This window comes from Lissotriton vulgaris, chromosome 6, assembly GCF_964263255.1.
Source record: "Lissotriton vulgaris chromosome 6, aLisVul1.2, whole genome shotgun sequence".
Taxonomy (NCBI): domain Eukaryota; kingdom Metazoa; phylum Chordata; class Amphibia; order Caudata; family Salamandridae; genus Lissotriton; species Lissotriton vulgaris.
The window spans coordinates 1,445,005,503-1,445,028,473 of record NC_141694.1 but is presented as its reverse complement, the minus strand read 5'-3'; positions in this window follow the sequence as shown (position 1 = coordinate 1,445,028,473).

Sequence of the window (22,971 nt, the reverse complement as noted above, 5' to 3'; positions counted from 1 at the left end):
TTGCTAGTTCTACTTTTGTTGGTTTTTAATTTGTATGTTTTTAACTTGTACGCTTTTTTGATTTGCATTTTCAAATCGAATAAAGCTAAATGAATTGAAAAAAAATTGGGTAAACAGGTATTTCAATTTTGTTGTGTGCTAGAAAAAAATGGCATCCCACAACCTTTCCTTTCACACTCCTAGTAGCCCAGCACATAGTTCACTTTACAAAATCCTCTGACTCTGTAGACACTAATCTCTGAGAACCAATCTCCATGTTAAAAGAATAAGCAGCAGTTTCTCACAACGCTCAGCCCGACATCTGACCTTTATCTGAAAACACAGCAAATGTGACGAGATAAAAATAAAATGTAAAGGCATCTTCATTGCTCATTCATCTTCTGAACCACAGCATGGTTATTCTGGCAGCACCCCCGCACACTCTCTTCTGGTGCCTGTGGTCTAAATGACTCCCCAAAAACTGGCCTCAGCTGAGAAATAAGAGGAGGAATTTGTAGAACAATTCCTTCAGTGGTGCTGGAAGTAGGGGTGCACGGGGTGCTGCAGCAACCCCATTTATCTCTGATTGAGTTCAGATGGAGAATTTAACAGCAAAGAGGCCCACAAACTTTATAATTATAGGCAAGCTCATATGACAAAGTGCTGCTGATTCTTTTAATATGGGTCGATGAATTTACCAATCCTTTCGCTGACTGCATGTTTCTGTTATTTTGTAATTTTCACAGGATACGCCCTTGCTGGGGTACAGGTGAGAGGAGAAGGTACAGCATCCGAGAGATTTCCTGAAAGATTTATAAGTAAAGACATTTTGGGGCAGATTTATGTTGGGCTTGCGCCACGTTTACGCCGCCGTTGCGTCACGCAACGGCGCGGAAACGTTGCGCATCCCTGCGACCTATTTACAACGTGACGCATCTAGGCAGATGTGTCACGTTGTAAAGCCCTGCGCCACATGAAACCAGCGTCAGGTTTCATGTGGGCGTTCTGTCGCAGGGTGGGTGTTCCCTCCTAGGAAAGCCCCGTAAAACTGACGCAGTGAAATCTACAAGATTTCACTGAGTCAGTTGTACGACGCTGCTGGGTCAAATCCTTACGCCTGCTTGAAGCAGGCGTAAGGAGTGACGCACCACGTTATGTATGGGTGGCCTGTGTACATTGCAGGAGTTGTGTCGCACTTGCGACGCTACTCCAGCAATGCGCCGCCCGTACACCACAAGATGCGTCACGCATCTGCCCTTCCTTGCACCATGGTGCGCCGCATTGTAAATGCGGCGCATCTGTGGTGCCGCAAGGAGGGAATTGCGTGACGCATCAGTTCTGGCGCATCCCTGCTGATTTGCAGAGATGCACCAGAACTCATAAATCTGCCCCTGCGGATTTAGAAAGTCAGGCGATAGCAATGGCCGCCCCCCACGCTGGAAATTGTTCCAGCACTGAATGTCTTACCGGGACATTCAGAGTAATGTTACAAATGCGAGGTTGCATCGAGGTAGAAAGCACAAGAGCCCTCTAATGCCTTTCGATTAGCAGCGCTCTCGTTACAGGAGGGAGCCATTAAAAGCCTTTAATCGCATCAGGTGTAATGAGGCTTTGGGAGGGGATTATGATGTTGGTAAGAATCCATTTGACTGCATTCAGGAATAGAACACTCAGTTGATGTTTCGCAAGAAGTCTTTGGCAAAGCTGTGTACATTTTGAATGGTACAGTTGCCTTTCCCACATTTTCAATTCTGAAATGTGACACTGGGAGTTAAACATTACTAAGGCCAGAGGAAGTGGTCTCCAGACTGTCTCGTTCACTCCTGTTATGTTCACTCTCTTAGACTTTTACACCTTTTTTCTCTCCTCATCTTGTGCATTACCATGTATGCTGACAACTTTTTGACCCACTGACTGGCACTGTGAGAAACTCGCACTGCCTTCAGCCTCAACTCCATAGCTATCAATTGCGGCCCTTCTATAAACACCTGGAGGAAACACAGATCAAAGTATGCACTATACAGGATAGATAGATAGATAGATAGATAGATAGATAGATAGATAGATAGATAGATAGATAGATAGATAGATAGATAGATAGATAGATAGATAGATAGATAGATAGATAGATCCTTTACTGTGCGATTAATTAACATCATTACAATGGGGCTCCCAGCTGCCTGGTGAACAGAGTACAGAACATACTTTACTTCTTTTTTTTTTTTTTTAAGAAACAGTTTTTTAAAAAAGCTACTGATAGAGAAAAAGCGATACCAGCAAACAAATAAGAACGGATTACATGACAAAAAAAAATGGCAGTTTAAAAATGCAACAGTTAAAAAACAGAGGAGGCGGGGGGAGATCCTTTTACAGTTCGGTAACAAGCCAGGTTAAAGTGCTGTGCAATAGAGCACTACTCACCCAGAGGGTCTCAAGGCTCTTGGGGGAGGGGTGCATTATTTATCGAATAGCCAGGTGTTAAGTTCCTTTCTGAAGGAAATGTGGTTCTGTGTAAGGCGGAGGTGAGAGGGGAGAGAATTCCAGGTCTTGGCCGCCAGGTAGGAGAAGGATTTTCCTCCCATGGTGGATCTGTGGATGCGCGGAACTGCGGCGAGGGCTTGATTGGAGGATCTTAGTTGGCGGGTGGGTGTGTAGAAGGACAGACGTGAGTTGAGGCATTCTGGTCCTAGTTTGTAGAGGGCCTTGTGTGCGTTGGTGAGGAGACGGAACATTATTCTCTTGTTAACGGGAAGCCAGTGGAGGTCTTTCAGGTGACCCGTAATGTGAGCTTGGCGAAGGATGTCCAATATGAGTCTGGCTGATGCGTTTTGGATTCGTTGGAGTTTTTTCTGTAATTTGGCTGTGGTTCCGGCGTAGATGGTGTTTCCATAGTCCAGTCGGCTGGTGACCAGTGCGTGGGTGACAGTTTTTCTTGTTTCGGTGGGGATCCAACAAAAGATTTTTTTGAGCATACGAATTACGTTGAAGCAAGAGGATGAGACGGCGTTGACTTGTCTGGTCATCGAGAGGGAGGAGTCTAGGATGAAGCCTAGGTTACGTGCGTGGTCTGTGGGTATGGGTGCTGTGCCCAGGGTCGATGGCCACCATGAGTCGTCCCAGGCAGAAGGGGATGATCCTAGGATGAGGACATCCGTTTTGTCTGAGTAAAGTTTTAGGCGGCTGTTTTTCATCCATTCGGCAACTTCTTTCATGCCTTCGTGAAGATTGGTTTTGGCAGTGTTAGGGTCTTTGGTGAGGGAAAGGATCAGCTGGGTGTCGTCAGCGTAAGAAATGAACTTAAGGTTGTGTTGTCGCGCGATGGATGCGAGGGGACTCATGTAAACGTTGAAGAGGGTGGGACTGAGTGATAATCCTTGTGGTACTCCGCAGATGACTTCGGTGGCCTCTGATTTGAATGGGGGAAGACGGACTCTCTGGGTTCTCCCGGTGAGGAACGAGATGATCCAGTCCAAGGCTTTTCCTTGTATGCCGATGTTGCTGAGGCGTTGTATGAGGGTGCTATGACAGACCGTGTCGAAGGCGGCGGAGAGGTCGAGTAGGATGAGGGCAACCGTTTCTCCGTTGTCCAGTAGCGTTCGGATGTCGTCTGTCGCTGCAATGAGGGCGGTTTCGGTGCTGTGTTTGGCTCGAAAGCCGGACTGTGAGGTGTCGAGGGAGTTGTTGGATTCAAGGAAGGCGGCGAGCTGACTGTTGACGGTTTTCTCATTGACTTTGGCAGGGAATGGGAGGAGGGAGATGGGGCGGTAGTTCTTAAGTTCAGAGGGGTCTGCTGTGGGTTTCTTCAGGAGGGCGCTGAGTTCGGCGTGTTTCCAGCTTTCTGGGAAGGTAGCGGAGATGAAGGAGCAGTTGATGACATCACGGAGATGGGGTGCGATGATGGAGTCTGCTTTGTTGAAGATGTGGTGGGGACAGGGGTCGGTTGGCGAACCTGAATGGATGGAGTTCATTAGGCGGATGGTGTCTTCAGTGGTGATTGGGTTCCAGGCGCTAAGGTTGTTAGAGGGCGGTTTAAGTTCAGAGGTGGGTGGAGTGGGCTGTTCTTTGGAAAAGTTCTCAAAGCTGTTATGTATGTCGGCGATTTTGTTGTAGAAGAAAGAGGATAACGAATCGCAGAGGTCTTGGGAGGGAGTAATGTCGTTTGAGGCTGCGGTGGGGTTGGTAAATTCTTTGACGATGTTGAATAGTTCCTTGCTGTTATGGGCGTTGTTGTCGAGTCGATCCTTGAATGCTGATTTCTTGGTGGATCGGATCAATTGGTGGTGTTTGCGGGTGGCTGTCTTGAAGGTGGTCAGGTTGTCAGTGGTTGGGTTTTTTCTCCATGTTTTCTCGAGAGTACGGCAAAGTTTCTTGGATTTCATAAGGTCATTGTTGAACCAGGGGGCCTTTTTGCTACCCTGTTTGGTTTGGTGGTTTTTCAAGGGTGCTAATTCGTCAAAGCTGTGAGTGATCCATTGTTTGAGTTTGGTGGCAGCTTGGTTTGGGTCCGATGAGAGGGCGGGAGGGTTTTGGTTGAGCGATGTGAGGAGTTGGTCGGTGGTGATTTTGTTCCAGTTTCTTCGCGGAATAGGTTGTGGGGGGTTGTCAGACGAGGTCTTTTTGTAGCTGAAGTGAACACAGCTGTGGTCCGTCCAATGGAGAGCTGTGGTGTGATCGAAGGAGATGTGCTTGCTGGAGGTGAAGATTGGGTCGAGCGTATGTCTGGCTGCATGGGTGGGGGTGTCAACAAGTTGTTTGAGTCCGAGATTGGCCAGGTTGTACAGCAGGGTGGATGGTATTGCTGTAGTTTTTCTTTTCCAGGTGGAAGTTGAGGTCTCCCAGTAGAATGTAGTTCTCGGAGGTGAGGACATGTGGGCTGATGAAGTCAGTGATGTCTTCGTTGAATTGTGTGCGGGTTCCTGGTGGTCTGTAGATGAGGGTGCCTCTAAGTGTGGTCCTGGGGTCGGTGTGGATCTGGAAGTGGAGGTGTTCGGCGGTCGCAAGGTTATCGTCGGAGCTGGTCGTGATTCGGATGGTGTTCTTATGGGCGATGGCGATGCCTCCTCCTGTTTGGTTGGCGCGGTCTTTTCGGATGATCTTGTAAGCGTCCGGGATGGCTATGGCGATGTCGGGCGCTGAGGAGGCGTTCATCCAGGTTTCTGTAAGGAAGGCGACGTCTGGTGATGTGGTGTCGAATAGGTCCCAGAGTTCGGTGGCTTGTTTGTGGACCGAGCGGGTGTTGATCAGGATGCACTTCAGGTGGGTAGGGTCGGAGCTGTGTTTGGAGGTGGACGATTTGGTGTGGGTCCTGATGCAGGCGAACTTGTAAGAGTGGCATGCGAATGGTCCGTGGGTGTGTCCTGGGGTAGCTACGCAGCATTGTGGGGAGCGTCCGGGGTTAAGGGCTAGGAGAGTAGCGGCGTCATACGTTAAGCGAGTGAGGTGGGTGTCGCGAGGACCAGGGGGTCTGGTGCTGGGCGCGGTCCAGGCGCGGACGGGCGTAGACGGGCTTACCTTTGGCGCACCTTCGGCGCGACTGGGGCGCTTCCGCTGCGCGTGAACGCTGGGCGCGACTGACTCTGACATATGTGGATAGTGGGGGGGGAGGGGCGAGGGAGGATCAGCTGGGAGGCGGGATCGGGTCGAAGAGGACGGGCTCCGAGGCAGAATAACAACAAGATGGCAGCAAAGTGAAACCGGGAACAGGATGGGGCACACAGAGTAATACAAGATCAGTAAATAATCTAAACAGTAAGCGCTACAAATATAAAAGCACAAAAACAAGCAATGCTAATTAGGGTCAATGCTGTGATTCAGAACAGTGAGCCTGCGCATATGAATCAAACAAAGCTTAAGTATGGAGATCGCTATCAATAGTTGGAAACACTCGATAGCGCTATGGCAAGCAGCAGCAAGCGGACACGATTACACGGAGCAAAACAAATTAGTGCAGCCAAACGATACCACTGAGCAGGGAGCGTGGGGAGCGACCGCTTCTGGAAGCACCAGGACGGTCACAGCGCTTCTGGGGGCGGGGGTCAGGCTATGCAATCAGTGGGAGGGAGGATCAGCTGGGAGGCGGGATCGGGTCGGAGAGGACGGGCTCCGAGGCACAATAACAACAAGATGGCAGCAAAGTGAAACCGGGAACAGGATGGGGCACACAGAGTAATACAAGATCAGTAAATAATCTAAACAGTAAGCGCTACAAATATAAAAGCACAGAAACGAGCAATGCTAATTAGGGTCAATGCTAGGATTCAGAACAGTGAGCCTGCGCATATGAATCAAACAAAGCTTAAGTATGGAGATCGCTATCAATAGTTGGAAACACTCGATAGCGCTATGGCAAGCAGCAGCAAGCGGACACGATTACACTGAGCAAAACAAATTAGTGCAGCCAAACGATACCACTGAGCAGGGAGCGTGGGGAGCGACCGCTTCTGGAAGCACCAGGACGTGTGCATTAAGGTGCTTAAAGGCCTGAAGGGCAAATTTTCTCTCAAGTATAGGCTACAAGGCTAGGCCCACAACAAGACAAAGTGTTCTGGGAATGTTCCCTTTGCCCTCAATTGGCGTTCCAACACAGAGCCTAGTTAATGTGCATTAACTTAAAGTGCTCTCAAAGGGATAAAGTGCTGAATTTATCACAATTGTAAGTTCCATGGCTAAACCTCCGACAAGATAGGATATTTAGGAATACAATATTTGGTTATTTTGCCGGTATGGTGCATTGAAACTTTTGGGGCCCGATGTAGGTAAATCTAATTTACCACTTCTAAAATACCAAATCATACCGATTCGGTATTTAAGAAGTGGTAAATTAGAGGGGGGGAAATGTAGGTAATTCTGATTCGGTAAATACCGAATCTGTAAGATTCGGTATTTACCGATTCTGTAAATACCGATTCGGTATCTCCCATTGATTCCTATGGGCCTTGAAGCCCATAGGAATCAGTGTGGAATACCGAATCGGTATTTACCGATTCGGTAATTACCTATTCTTGCAAGGGTGCAGGGGGTGTCACTTTGACACCCTCTAGCACCCCAATTACAGGCTTGTGTGCCATGTGGCACACATACATGACCTAAGGGCATGTCTGTGTGTCACATGGCACAGGTGTGCATGCACAGATGTGCATGCACACCTGGATTCGGTATTTTACCACCCAATTGGATTGGGTGGTAAAATACCGATTCTGTAAGGCCTGTGGGACTCAGAAGAGTCCCACCTACATCTGCAAGTTACCGAATCGGTAAAAATACCGATTCGATATTTTACCGATTCAGTACATTTACCGAATCGGTAAATTTACCGAATCGGTAAAATAGGGCCCCTACATCACAAATGACCATTTACCGGTCGGTAACGGCCGTAATCGGCCGTTACCGGTCGGTAAATGGCCACCTACATCTGGCCCTTGGTGTTTAATGGCGTGTTGAGCGATCATGGACCGATGCAATGACGGTGGTATTAGGGCCATTTTCATAAATTCCAGGAATCAATCTGCCAGCAGCGACGAGTCACTTCTCAAGCAAGCTTCCACGGTAGCTTGGCAAGTCCTGTTCTTTAAGGAGCGCCATATTGGTTGCAAACTGGAGCAGCTTCTCACAGATGCAAAGAATGAGTCAGTGATTCCTCTTATTTTGCACAAAAATGGCATTGTCTGTTGGACATATCAAGATTTCTCTGGCCGTACCAATAGGTTCTCAGTGGGATTAGTCTCATCAGCTGGTGTTTCAAGACTGGGCTGAATGGTAAGAGAGGTAAGTGGGCAAGCCCCCGGCTCATACACTATGGGGCCCATCTGCCATGAGCCAGTTTCTTGATGGCCAAAGCATGTTTTCCCTCGAAATTATTTTTGCTTGCTTGGTCATCAGTTTGGCAGCTACGGTCACTGGAAGCCACTTGACTAGATTTCTCATGCTTCCAGTATGTCCAAGGTAAGGTGTGCCATTTTGTCAGGGGATTACATATTACTTCCCGGATTTAATTTTCCAGCATGTTTTTCTTCGCTTGTTTGGCTTTGAGATTGTAAATTAAAAACTTTGACTTCGGTATCCAGTCCTGTGAAGATAGACAGAACTCTTGTTGGATCTGGGCACGTGCCGTACAGTTAGAAAGGGCAACAACCCTTCGATAACAAGTCAATTGTGCCCTACCCAGCCAGTTTGCCATTTTTTCTCTAAATGCCATTGCACCATATTCGATTCTAGGAAGTAGTTTGCAGCTCATCATCTTTTCAGGGGCCGTAGGTCGGGGTTCACCAGTGGCTTCCACAGTCTGCGGAAGACCCATTCCAAGGAGTTTGCTGCCACCGGCTGAGCCTGCTTGTGGGGTGCAATGCAGCCCCTATTGTCCAGCCATACCCCCAGGTATTTGTATGTGTCCACAACTTTGATGGTGCTTCCTTGGATGTACCACGCCCCCCTTTTTTTTCAATTTGGGTGAAATTCTCATGACCTTGTTTTTTGCCACATTTGTCTTCAAGTTGTTAGTTCTTCAAGTGCATTGAAGAGTGTCTGCATCCCAATGGATGTCAAATCAAAATGCATAGTGTTGTTGACATACTGGAGCGATCGGACTCTAGTGTTGTCAATGTTTGGTGGAAATGACCTCTCCATCTCCAGCTGAGCTGTCAAGTCAGCCAGATACAGGTTGACTAATAAAGGTGCTAACATACAACCTTCCTTTAGGCCTTTTTTTCATGATTTTTGCAGTGATGACCCAACTGGCACTGACTTTTATTTTGACCTAGGTGTTAGAGTATAACACCATGATGGCTTTCAGCAGGTTGGGTGGAATGCCCCAAGTAATCAGTTTTGACCAGAGTGTTGCTCTTGACACACTATCAAAGGAGGTTTGGAAGTCCATAAACCCAGTGTAGAGGGCCTTCCCTTTTGTGGCCATTGTTACTTCGCTTAGTTAGGAAATACAGATGAGGTTGTCTTCGATATGGCAGCCCTTTTGAAAGCCTGTTTGGCTCGGTAGGATAAGCTTGCTTTCTTCTGCCCATATTTGTAGCTCCATGTTTAAGATGTTGGCAAAGCACTTCTTGTCCGTGTCAAGCTGCGCAATCAGGTGATAATTCCCTGGGTATGATCGAGAGCCCTTCTTGCAGTAATGAGCCTCTCCATGACCCCGGGATGGTTGCCCCCAATAAGTATTCCTGAAATAAGGGGGCCATTACTGAGGCCCATCGGGTTGAAGCCTGTTTGCATATCACAGCCAGGATGCCACTTCGACAAGGCGCACCACTTTGATACATTGCCTTGATGGCTGTCGTCACTTGGTCCGGGCTTATTTATGTTATGTCAGCGTGGGCTGGGCTTGATGATGTTGTTAGCCGATTCGTGTTCTGTCGAGGTACCTCAATCTCACTTATGCCAACCGCGTGATCTCTCTATAGCCTTTTAATGTAAGACTCGCAGTCAGCAGGGGGGATATTGACACCAGTCCGCTGAGGTATTGGGATTGAGCTTTTGTTAATCCATAGCCAGAATTTCCTCTGATCCTTAGATTTTATAATCTCATGTGATTCGGCCCACCTTCAGGCCTCCTCCTCCCTTTTTTGAGCATAGAGAGGTTTCCTATAGTTTTAGCCTTATTTTGGCAACCTGGGTTCGCAACCACTTGTTCTCCCCTTGTCACGGCTAAGGTTTTTCAGAGCTTTTTTTAATTGTAATTTTTAATGCAGCCATTTTATTCTTACTGTTTGCTAGGGACTTAACCTGCCCTGATTCCTCGCTACTTTCATGCTTACCTGAAAAATTGTCATGCTACTTTAAATGGGAGGCCAGGCGCTCCCAGAGGTTTGAGTTGAGGGTTTCATTGCTTGTTTTCAAGGTTGCATCCAAAAACATGTCCACTGGTGTTCCTTGCCTGTCTTGGTCTTCCATATTTTACCTCACTCTATTGATGGGTTCCAGGTTGTCTTGCCTTCCAATACGGCCATCTTTGGGGCGACCAGGTCAGGGCACCAAAGCTTTGCAGTTGAGAATGGCATGGTCACTAGCCAGGGTCAAGGCAGCTTCAAATGTGCTTATATGTTGAAAGTGGGCCAGAGACACCCACATATAGTCCTGGGTTCCCATACTAAAACAGGATGAATGCATGTAGGCAGCTGGAATGTCTGACATGACTCTGCCATTTAAAGTGTTCAAGCCTAGCTGATTTAGTGACGCAGCTGATGCTTTGTCCTGCTTGTCGCACCTGTAGTATGGCCCAGATTTCGTTGTCTAGGGCTATCAAGCAGTTTCTCAGGTCTACACACATTAAGTTGGTAATAAAGTCTCCCATGATAAGCCACATATCATCTGGGTGTAGTGCTGTGAGGTTCTGCAGTATTGGGAGCTATGACATCAGGGTTGATTCTCTTTCTTCTTGTCTTGGCAGGGTGGAGATTAATACACCATATGGTTAGAGAGAGCCTTGGCCTCACTCGTCTGCCAGTGTTACTTTCAGAATGAAGTAATCCCCCTGTCCTGAGTTAAGCTCAGTTGGTGTTGTCACTAGCTCATACTAAACATAGATTGACACCCTACCAGAGGCATATCATCCTGCTTGTGAGGCTATAGCGGGGGCTTCATATGCTGTAAATTCCAGCCACTGGGATGAATTGAGGACCCATGTTTCCGGAAGCGCAATGAAATCATGTCTCCTCAGCTCTTTGTTGGCTGCATTCTTGGTTGTAGAGGCAATTAGGTCTCTTATATTCCACTAGCTGATTTTCAGAGTGGACCCCATTGTCGGATTTGAGTTGTTGGGGTGCCATGTGCTAGGATCAGGAGCTTAGTGGACTAGATAGCTATGCCCAATACATGAGTGTTGTTTGCTGTACTATGCTGTGGTGGCCATCCCCTATTCTACTTGCCGTTATTGTTTGCTTCCCTTCTGAAACTTCTATGGGTCAGCTTCCCTTCTTGATGTCCCTTAAGACTGAGTCAGTGATGATCATTTTCCTGTTTTGTGCTTCCCTCTCCTGGCCTCTTACATTATTTGTGGTTACTTCTGACTGTAGGAGAAAAGCTGGTTCTTTACACACCGTAGGGTTAGTCACTTTTATTACCCATTTCTCAAGCAGCATCTTGTTCTTCCTCAGTGCATTTGCTGGTGTGGGACTAGTGAACGTGATTTCAGAGCACTCATTTATCTCACGAATTGTTGGTGGAAGGAAGGCCACACCGTCAATGTCAGCGCAGCCGATTTTTTCAAGGCTTGGCATATTGGCACAAAGTTTTACAACATTCCCTCTATTGAGGACACCCCACTTTTCCCTGAAAACATATTCTGGGTAGAGGACGAATTTGTGGTCTATTTCAGTTTTACAATTCTGACCATTGGTGGGCACTTTGCTCTTGCCATTTTCTGGGGTGGAGACCTTCCTGATCACGCTCACCCTGTGTTTCCATTCCAGGTTGTCTAGCCTCTTAGGATTCTAAAGTGGAGGATTCTGGACTGGAGCTTTTGGGATGGTGCTTTATAGTCATGAGTCCCAGCCGTTATCTATCTCTCTTTACCGGGCGCCCTGTTCTACAGATGTTATTCCTTCTGCCATATATTGGCTGGGTAATTCGCCTGTGGGCTTTGGCATTGCTTGCGTCCCTACTGAGGGCTTGTCTGGGGCTGATGAACTCTTGTCATTAGGGTGGGTTGCCTGTCCTGTGGGAGCGATGGTTCCATTTGTAAAGGCAGTTCTGATTCCATCGCTTTTTCCAAGGTTGAGGCGTCTTTCACTGTGGCTTCCACGCCTACATTAGCTGCCTGCTTTTGAGTTGATTTGGGGTCTCCAGCATCACTGACAGCTTCTTTTTGTCGTAGCTTGTGGTCCCCTATACTTTCAGTGATGGACAGATCAATTTTTCCCTTCAGCTCTTATTTGTCTGGCTGCAGCCAGTGCAGAAGGTTTGATCTTCTGTTTTTGTTGCCTTTGTTAAATGTCTTCAGTCTTTTCTTGTTTTTCCACGACAAGGATGTGTCATGTCTAGCTCTTGTTGATGGGTGAAGCATGAGCTTGAGAAGAACGAATAATAGCTGGACAAGGAACATCTTTCGCCTTTTTGTTCTGAGCGGGTTGCCTCTACTGGGCAGGCCTCCTCGAGATGCTCTACAAAGACTTGTGATCAAGGCTGGGCTCTCAGTGGTACCGGATCTGTGGCCGGATCCCGCACTTGCACCAAATTATTGCCTCTATCTCTGGCTTCTTGGGGCCCGCTGGCCATGGTTTGATTTTTGCAATCTCATGGACCGTCTTTAGCCTTGCCCTCTTCTCTCCCATCTTTTGCTTTTCTTGCATCTCCTACTCCTATTTTCCCTTTTTGTTAAGTGGGAGAAGTTGTCAGGGGGCCTGGCTGGAGATGTTGAGATGGTAACTTGGCTTCTCCATGTGTTCTGTGATGACCCGATCTTCCCAAGGGGCTCATTTTTACATTGCCTGTAGATGCCTTCCCTTTCCCTGCTATTATTATCTTTGGGCTGAGCTGTATCATTCTGTGCTGAGGGATACCTCCATCATGTGATACTCCCTTTCAGGATGGGAGCTCCTTACCTGTAATGGCTGCAATATCAGTTGTGGTGGCATAGGTGGGGCCGATAACATGGGTGATGGACTGATGGACTTAAGTGAGGGTGGTTCATGAAGACCCAGGATGTAGTAGTCTCCAAAAACTGGGAAAAGTCACCGTCACTCAGTCCTCTTAGTCGACTTCCCCTTTGCTCCATCCCTCAGCTGAACAGTAATAAGGAGAGTAGAGCAGAGACGACAGCTTACTCAATAAGGAGGATCACCCCAAACAAACTCTTACTAAAGAACAAAATGGTTGATACAAAGCTGGGCAGGCCTGAAAGAGTTGAGGGTTTTCAATAGAAGAAAAGTTAGGGAGTTCCATGGTTATTCTTCTGCTCTGGGACACACACACAAGACCACTGGTTTAGAAGCGCGTTCAACCCAAACACTTCAGCATCAGAAGACACCTCAGCACAAAGGATGAAAGTACCTCACAACTGAGGACGAAGCCTCCTCACAAGAGCGTGTTGTGCCTGATGCTCAAAGTCCAGGGGAGCTATGTGCTAATATGAAAACATATGTTTTTACAGCCTCAACATACTTCCCTTGTTTCTGATCAACATTTACTCACATGGGGACCTCATTAAAGCATGGATAGTAGTTTACAGGTCTAGAGTTGAAGAACTTGACAGAATATAGGCATTTGTGCAGCTAAATCATGGTGTCATTGGTGGATTCATCTATTACCCATGAAACACCTTTCATCTAAAGTAAGGAACTCCCAGAACCCTCGCAGCACCCTTTTCTCTTTTGTATATTTTAAGCCCAGCCCAGCCCTCAATACTTGACTGTTGTGGTTTCTTAAGTGATACGTTCTTCCTTATTATGCATGTAACTTAGATGGCATCTTTCAATTGTATTGTTGCCTAGCACTGCAGAATGTTATTATCTTGGAACCTCCAGTAGAGCAGGTATTTGCCGGAGGCCGGTGAAGAGAGACGCTGTGGGGGGGGGGGGGGGGGGCTCCTTGGGGCTGTACCTATCTTTATAATATCTACTGGACTGGATTTCATCATTCCTGGATCTAACATAAATTGGCAACAAGCGGGCGGAGTCAGCACCCAAGTACCCATCGCTACATACAATTTCCCTCAAATTGTCAATTGCTGCATTTCTACTACAGGACCTCACAAAGTTTCAGCGATTTCTCTTAGTCTGATTTCACTTCGCACTGATCTTTTGTGCAAATGCTTTCATTGGACTTGAAGTCACTGGCCAAAGTTTCGGAAAATTCTTGGATTATCTTTGTTTTATCTACAATCTGATCGCATTACCGATCCCAACTTTGTTGACTCTCCTTTGATATCTGAAACAAACTTTGTTCTACCTCGATCTCTTGCATTTTCTGCCATCACATTACAAGAGACTTCATCTTCAATTACCTCCATTTGTACTGCTGTTGAGCTTTTGGCCAAACTTCAAATGTTATCAGTTTTTACTACTTTCATCGGTGTACCCCTTCCTCCATACAGAGTCTCAGTGGGACCCTCCAACACATTTTACTACGATTCACTTGAAAATATACACTGTGAATCAACGTGATCACTTTCCGCATTTTTCAAAATGTACGTGTTCCAACTATTCTTACCATAAACTTCTGGAACCACGAACGCCAGCCTTGCGGTGTTCTCTCCTCCAGATTCTATTACAGGACCGGAGGCTGCAGATTATGCTTCTCAAACTTTACTGCATCAACACAGCAGCCAATGAAAATATATTATTTTCTCAAATAAACAATAAATTACTACATTTCCCATGAACACCATGGTTATAGGCACGCCCCCACAGTCCATAAGAACCCCTTGCGTGCACATCACTTCCTCTTTCTTTGCTGCTCAAGCCAGAGTTAAGTGCACCTCCCCTTGGGTCCCCTCACTCTGCTACATGTGTTTGGGTTCTTCCCTGTGGGGTTTATATTGATTATTGTCCCGTTCTGAGGGCGTTTTGATTACTTGGGGCGAGTCCCTCCGTGTAGTGTGTTTATATTGTATTTGCATTGCTTCACTGTTCATGTATTTGCTCTAGCGAGCGCTACGGCACTTAGCTCTTTATTGCTGGTGAACCACTTTCTTCTGCCACCGATCGGGCTCTGCCCGCTTGACCCTGCGCTTCAGGAGCGCTGCTTGCTACGGTCCTTGGCCGGCAGGGGGGCCGCCGCGCTGTTCACGGAGCCCGGTACCGGCAGCCTAGAGGCGCGCAGAGGCTTCCTTTGTCAGCCCTGACGCTCAGGCCGGGTGGCTCTCGGTCAACGCGCGCGCCCCAAACGCTGCCAATTTGGGCTATATTTTAGTAGGATTTTGGTAGCGTTTGGGCGGCGCGCCTCGCTCGACTCCTCGGCTTTCCTAAGAACGCATTTTTCGCGCGTTCAGCATTCCGGCAGGTCCCCCTGTGTGAGCGCTAGCCTGGTAGATCGGCTGGTTGTAAAACATAATTGGCCCAGAGTGCGCACACGCTCCAGGTATTATAGGGCCAGGATCCTTGATCCTTTGATTACAGCATTGCTGAGGGGGTTTGGGAAACGTTGCCAACTTCTTTATCTGTGTGCTTGGGCTGACCCCCCCCATTACCCCCATTACACCCAGTGCTTTATTCTAGACTGCTCTGCAGTGTGTGTACCTTCACCATGGAAGGTTGGGTGAGATATCCTGATGAGGAGTACGATGATGGGGAGGAAATTATGGATGGACAGCAGGAGGCTGTCCTTGAAGACAATATTGTCGAAGCATTGGATGCCTCGGTCCAGGCTTCAGTAAATAAGGCTATGGAGACGAAAGTCCCACAGACGGTGCAGCAGGCACTTGCGGTGGCACTACGACCCATTCGCAAACAACTAGAAGGCTTTGCTAAGCGTCACGGTTATGGGGGTAAGAAGAAGCAGAAGCAGGCAGCCACTTCTTCCGCGGCAGGCTCAGCAGACACCATCCAATGGCCGCACGCTCAATCATTGGCCTCTCTGCCGCCGAAAGAGTCATATGATTCCCAGTATGTGGGTGGCAAGGCCAAAGCTAAACGCCCTATCCCTGTGGACACTGACACTGCCACTACTAATACGGACACAGGGACCGATACTGATACCTCGGAGGAGTTCTCTCCTCCCCCTAAGAAAGCCAGAGTAGATCCTAAGCCGGCAGAAGACAGGATTAAGACATTCAACTTTGACCCTTCGGAGATAGTCCACCCCAGGTCTTCGGATTGGATCCCGCCACTGGCGGTCACCGAGTATATCCACGAGAACCTCCGGAAGGGTTTTGGTAGAGAAGTTAGAAACCGCTTGCGGTCAGAATGTCCACGCCCTGAGATCCCGGACGGAGTTGCGGACACTCCCGAGATTGACGCAAGTATGCATACCTTCTTGAGGAAGTTCTCTAAGGACCCCAAAAGGGGATTGGACAGGGCTTGGCGGGGCTGCCAGGACAAAATGTTAGATGTCGTGGGGCCCTTGGCAAAAATTTTGGAGATGGCCCTGAAGGCCAAGGAGGGTCAGGGAACAGTGGATCCGGATATCTTGGCAGGCTGGGCTCAGCGCGCCATTTGCCTGGTGGGCAACGCCAACTGCGCGATCTCAGCGGAGAGGCGCAAATCCCTACTACTCCGGATGGACAGCAATCTGACGGAGCTGGCAGAGGCGGAACCGGGACCTCTGGCCGGAGGTTTCCTATTTGGTGATAGGTTTGTTAAGGACGTCACAAAGTACGTCGGTACTTTTACTGCCCGAGACAAAGCACAAAGTGGAATAATAAGAGCCCTTACACAGAGGGTTTTCAACAAGGCCGGACGAGGCGGGGGCCGCTCGTCAGGCCGAGGATACCAGCAAGGCTCCCAACGTGGAGACTTTGGCCGCGGCCGTGGGGAGTGGGACTCCACCCGTGGTGGCACTTTCTACCCGTCCAAGAGGAGATTCAACCGGGGACGTTTCCAGTCGGGAAACAATAGAGCCAACTTCAAATCACACCAGAATACCGGTGAGTGTCACAAATGTTTCCCTTCTTCCATTGGGGGGGGCGCACTCAGCATTGCATGGCGCAGTGGCGAGCTTTGACACAGGATGCGTGGGTGCTTCAGACAGTGCAGGGATTTCACCTAGAGTTCTACTCCCGCCCAGCGCAAGCGCTTCCCCCTCCACCTCTCCATTTTTCCCTACAAGAGCGCAGTTTTATAAGCGAGGAGGTGGAAGATTTACTGAGGAAAGGGGCGATCTCTCGTTGCAGGCAGGGTCCTCGTACTTTCCTCAGCAACGTCTTCCTTGTCCAGAAGAAAGGGGGCGGCAACAGGTTGGTGCTAAACCTCAGGGAGTTCAACCAATACTTGACGTACAACCATTTCAAAATGGAGGGTATTCACCTCCTGGCAGACTTGCTGCAGGAAGGGGATTGGTTCGTACGCCTAGACCTCAAGGATGCATATCTGTCTATACCGATTTTTCCTCCTCATCGCAGGTTTCTACAATTCATGTGGGAGAACCGGTGTTACGAATACTCGGCTCTTCCCTTCGGTCTTTCCTCGGCTCCATGGTGCTTCACAAAGGTGATGAAGCCGGTGGTAGCATTCCTCAGGGAACGGGGGATAAGACTAATTATATATCTAGACGACATCTTGATCATGGCGCAGGACCAGGTCAGTCTGCTACGGCATCTGACCATGACTACAGCCTTGCTCCAGAGCTTAGGGTTTGTGATCAATTTGAAGAAATCAGTGATGTCCCCAACGCAAGTTGTAGACTTCTTGGGATTCATGATCGATTCCCAGACCTCGCAACTACGTCTGCCACAGGCCAAGTTGCGGGACTTGAAGCAGGAAATAAGGAAGTTACTAGACAGACAAGTGGTGACTTTCAGGACGCTGGCCAGAGTTGTGGGTATACTGGCATCGTCCATACAGGCCATATTTCCGGGGCCATTGCACTACAGAGCACTCCAACGACTCAAGATCCGACATCTACAAAGAGGCCTTTCCTATACCGATTCGGTTCCTCTGTCAGAAGAGGTGCGAACGGAACTGCAGTGGTGGCTCAGTCACGTAGACGCCTGGAACGGCAGGGCGATCTTCGGATCCCAACCAGAAGTTGTAATCGAGTCCGACGCCAGCCGGTGGGGCTGGGGCGCGCGCTGTGGAGAAGTTTCTACAGGCGGCAGATGGTTGGCTCAGGAGCTCGAGATGCACATAAACTGTTTGGAACTGCTGGCGGGGTCGTTTGCGATTCGCACGTTATCCCCGAAGCAGACATCCTGTTGCATCCTCCTCCGCTTGGACAATGTGTCAGCGGTGAGGTATATCAACAAGTTGGGCGGCACGAGGTCATCCATGCTTGTTCAGATAGCCAAGGATTTTTGGCACTATTGTCTCCAGAATCAAATTTCGGTGATAGCGGAATACATTACAGGCCAGGCCAATCAGGTAGCGGACTGGAATTCCAGACACCTGAGGGATTACAGCGATTGGAAGCTGTTCCCTCGTGTCTTCCAATGGCTGCAGGAGACGTGGGGACCGTTTCAGACGGACCTGTTTGCCTCCAGACTGACTTTTCAGATTCCTTTCTTCAAGACTGGTCTCGGGGGACCCAATATGCCTTTCCCCCATTCTTCTTGATTCCCAGGGTGATGACACAAGTGATCAGGCAGAAAGCGGAAATTGTCATGGTGACGCCGTGGTGGACGTCACAAGCTTGGTTTCCCAAGCTTCTTCAGTGGAGCTGCGACAGTCCGAGACTGCTTCCGGACTCGAGTTGGTTATTGCAGGGCCCTCAACAGGAGCAACATCCGTTACTGGTAGAGGGCAGGCTGTCGCTGATGGCATGGAGGCTTTTTTAGGGAACAGTGGCAGTTGCCAGGCATTTCGAGACAGACTGCCGAGCTCATCGGGCAGGCAAGGCCACCAGGAAGCGTTACTCCTCGGCCTGGAAAGGCTGGGTGGGGGGTGCTTGGGGCGACACCTGGATCCCGTGGGGGCAGAGTTGTCCCACGTTTTGAACTTTCTGACCGAAAAGGCGGGGGTCGGCCTAGCGTACAGGTCGGTGAATAATTTCCGTTCGGCAATTTCGGCGGGGCATAAGCAGATTGACGGGAAACCGGTGGGTATGCATCCGATGGTATGCAAACTACTAAAGGGCGTCAGGGTCGCCAACCCACCCAAACCCAAGTATACTGGGTTGTGGGATGTATCATTGGCTCTGGATTTATTCAACAAGTGGCCGGTCAATACCCTTCTATCTAGAAAGCAATTATCGGCGAAGCTAGCTATGTTGTTGTGCTTGTCATCTTGCAGACGGTCTTCTGATGTGAGAGCGCTCGACGTTACAGGTAGAGTGTTTTCCCCGGAAGGGGTTTCTTTTCATATTACAGGTCGCACAAAAACTTTAACAAGACACATAGAATACAATGCTTTCCCTGCAAATGAAAAATTGTGTGTGGTTCAATGTTTAAAATGTTACGAGGAATGTACCAAGGCCTTGCGGCCGCAGGGTTGTACTCAGTTACTAATTGCTATTCAGAAACCCTTTAAGCCTGTGGTAGCGGCCACTATTGCTAGATGGCTTCGTTATGTAATGAAAGAAGCCGGTGTGGATACGCAGATCTTTGGTGCTCATTCTGTGAGAGGCGCTATGGCGTCCAAATCATATGGTTTAGGTTCCAGTATTCAAGATATCATGCCTTGTGCAGATTGGTTGTCTGAATCGACTTTTAAAACCTTTTATTACAAGCCGGTGGGTGATATTACATCTGTTGTATTTACTCAGCGTTAAACAAAGCATAATCTGCAGCCTCCGGTCCTGTAATAGAATCAAAAATTTGCTAGCATTCGCGACAAGAATTTTCAATTCTATTAAGGACACGGAGGCGAGGATTATCCCACCCGGCTTAATGTATTGTGTATCATACGCTTGCCCACCCATTTGACAGTAGTTACGGTGGTGTTATTTCCTTTATTTCAGGAGCTGAGAAAAAGTCTGACTGAAAGACGATGGACGTCAGGATGATTATCTGAAGTTCTTCTTCCACGTTGGAGGATTTGTTTGGTTCACGTTATGGACTTATCGCCTCAAAGAAAGAGGAAGTGATGTGCACGCAAGGGGTTCTTATGGACTGTGGGGGCGTGCCTATAACCATGGTGTTCATGGGAAATGTAGTAATTTATTGTTTATTTGAGAAAATAATATATTTTCATTGGCTGCTGTGTTGATGCAGTAAAGTTTGAGAAGCATAATCCTCGCCTCCGTGTCCTTAATAGAATTGAAAATTCTTGTCGCGAATGCTAGCAAATTTTTGATTCTTCATTCGACTCTTCAGCTCCTCCTGTCAACGTCAGAGGCACAGGACGTCCGTGACAATACACGTCACGCTTTCATTACTCAAGCTCCGCTGTGCTGCGTATCCTAGCAACGCTTTACTCACAATCATTTTCCTTCTCACAGGTTGCGCGGTGACGCGCACCCCTCTGAAGATTAAAGGACTGTTATTTCCATTTGTCCTGCATTTGGAGAGACTTATTTTTTTACTGAACTTCATTTTCATGAGTACTTACAGCACGGTGACGTGCACACCTTACTTACACTTTTCAACATTTTCACTAGTACTTTAAGCACAGTGATGCGCACACTAATTAGAGTGCATTACTTTACAAATAATTGCTTATTCTAGTACCACTGTTCTTCATTTTACCTTGTACTGTTTTATTATATAGTATATTTAACTTTTCACTTACAGGTACGGCTCTTCAAACAGCTATTCTCCCAGCTCCTTTCCTTTCTGAACCTGGAACTCCAAAAATGAAATGGACTCAGTGGTGTAAGTCTTTTATTAGTTACTTAGTAGCAATTGATGGGGTAACATTTTCAGCTGTCAGAAAAAATGCCATGCTATCTAATTGCTTAGGATCTGAAGGTCAAAGAATTTGTTACCATCAACCCTCTATTCTTCATCCTCCTTCAAATGATTGGAATGAATTTACAGAAACTGTTAGCAGACTAGAAAAGCATTTCAAAGACGAACCCAGCATTATTTTAGAAAGACATACATTTTACACTCGTAAACAACGTGAACACGAGAACATTGATAATTATGTAGCTGAACTGAGAGTACTGGCTTCTTCTTGTGAATTTCTAGGCCCATTTGATCAATACTTAAGGGACCAAATTTTAGTAAACTGTTTTGACTCCAAAATACAAGAAAGAATGCTGTGTGGCAGAAACCCATCATTAGCTGAAACCCTAGAAATTGCCAGAGAACGAGAACGGTCAGCATTAGTTCCTAAGGAATTAGGTAAAATAATAACAACATGACCACTGAAGCGGTAAATAAAATTTAACAAAAACCTACTGCTAATCCTTCTCACTTCAACAAACCTTTCTTTAACAAGTCTGACTCAAAGAAATCAGACAGAATTACGCAATGTTATAGGTGTGGTTCTAAATCTCATCTAGCCAATGCACCAAATTGTCCAGCTATTGGAAAAATGTGCACTAATTGTAAAAAATCTGGACATTTTACTAAGGTTTGCAAAAACAAATCTAAAGTAATGAGTCCAGACACTCAAAAGTTTAATGTCTCTTCTGATATACATTCTGACAATTTTCAAGTTAACAAAATTCTGTTGTCTCTTGATATGCTACACTCTTTCAGTAAATCTGGAAAAGGGGATCCTGTTTGTGAAATCAAAATTGGCAATGTTCCTACCAAAGTCACAGTTGACTTTGGTTCTCCAGTTACCATACTTTCTAATTTATTCATTTTGAAACAAAAGACAGGCCAAAAACTACTTCCTCCTGACATACTCATGGTTGCTTTTGGAGGTCAAGAAATTGACATGCTGGCTTACTTTACTGATAATCTTATGTTTAAGGACAGGACAATATATTCTAAAATGTATGTAGCCAAGAAAGGATACAATATCCTTGGTTGGAGAGATGAAGGCAAATTCGGTATGGTTTTGAGGCCAGGCATGGAGGTTCACATTTCATTAGTTGATGCTGTACATGTTGATACTACTTCTTTAGATCAGAGTCATTGCTAATCATCAAACTGTTTTTGAAGACAATCTTGGTTCAGTCAAGGGTTTTCCACATAAGATTATTCTTAAACCTGATGCTATTCCATTAATACATAAAGTCAGACATATTCACCTAAACATCAGAGAAAGGTTAGAAAATCATCTCCAAAAATTGTGTTCTGATGGGGTTATAGAACCTATTAATTCTTCCTTATGGATTTCTCCCATTGTCGTAGCTTTAAAAAAAATTGTGACAAACTTAGATTCTACATTGATCTAAGATCTTTAAATAAGAATATCCAAATTGACTGCTTTCTATTACCTCACATTCAGGATACGTTAGCTGAATTAAAGGTTACAAAAATGTTCTCTACCATCGATTTAAGGGTGGCGTATCATCAAATAGAATTACACAAAGATTCCGGATATTTGACTGCTTTTAACACTCCATTTGGGGCTTTTCATTTCCTTAGGATGCCCTTTGGATGTGCCTCTGCAGCATCAGTTTTTCCAAAACTTATGTTTCAATTGTTAGGTGGCATCAAAGATGTACTTGCTTATCGAGATGACATCCTAATATCTACCAACAATGTTCAAGAGCATCTTGTCAAATTAAATCAAGTGTTAGGGATTCTAGAAAAACATGGGATGACAGTCAAAAAACTGAAATGCACATTTTTAATGAGTGAAATTGAATATCTAGATCATGTAATCTCTGCCACAGGTATTAGACCCAAACAAGATATTCTAAAAGCCATCCGTGACTGTGCTCAACCACCTGGAAAAGATCAGTTAAGATCTTTCTTGGGTCTAAGCGAATACTATTCTCTCTTTGTTCAGAATTTTGCTTTTGTTAGCAAACCTTTGAGGAAATTAATAAGAAGCAATGCAAAATTAATTTGGGGAAATGAGCAACAACATTCTTTTGAAAGCTTAAAGGATTTAATCATAAATGCACCTGCTCTGAAACCTTTTGATGAGAATGTTATATCTTATGTCATTGTTGATTAAAGTAATTTAGGTCTGGGTACCATGTCAAATGGTTGACAGTGTTGAAAACACAGTTGCATTTGCTTCTCAAAGACTCTCTACATCAGAGAAAAATTACAGCACGATTCAAAAAGAAGCACTTGCTTGTGTATGAGGTATCAAACATTTTGCCACATATTTGTGGGAAGAGAGTTTGTTTTGAGTTCGGATCATAAACCTTTAGTCTCCAGTTGGAATGATATAGGCTTAAGAAATGCCAGTCCCAGGTTGACACGTTTATTTTCCAAACTATATGATTACAATTTCTCTATGAGACATATCCCAGGTGGGAAAAATTTTAACGCTGATTTTTTGTCCAGATGACCTTCAAATACTAGTAATGAGGAACTGCTTACTGGTGAAAAACAAGTTGTTGCAGGGTTACTGGATGGCCTGGTCCTGGCTAAAGAGGTTATTT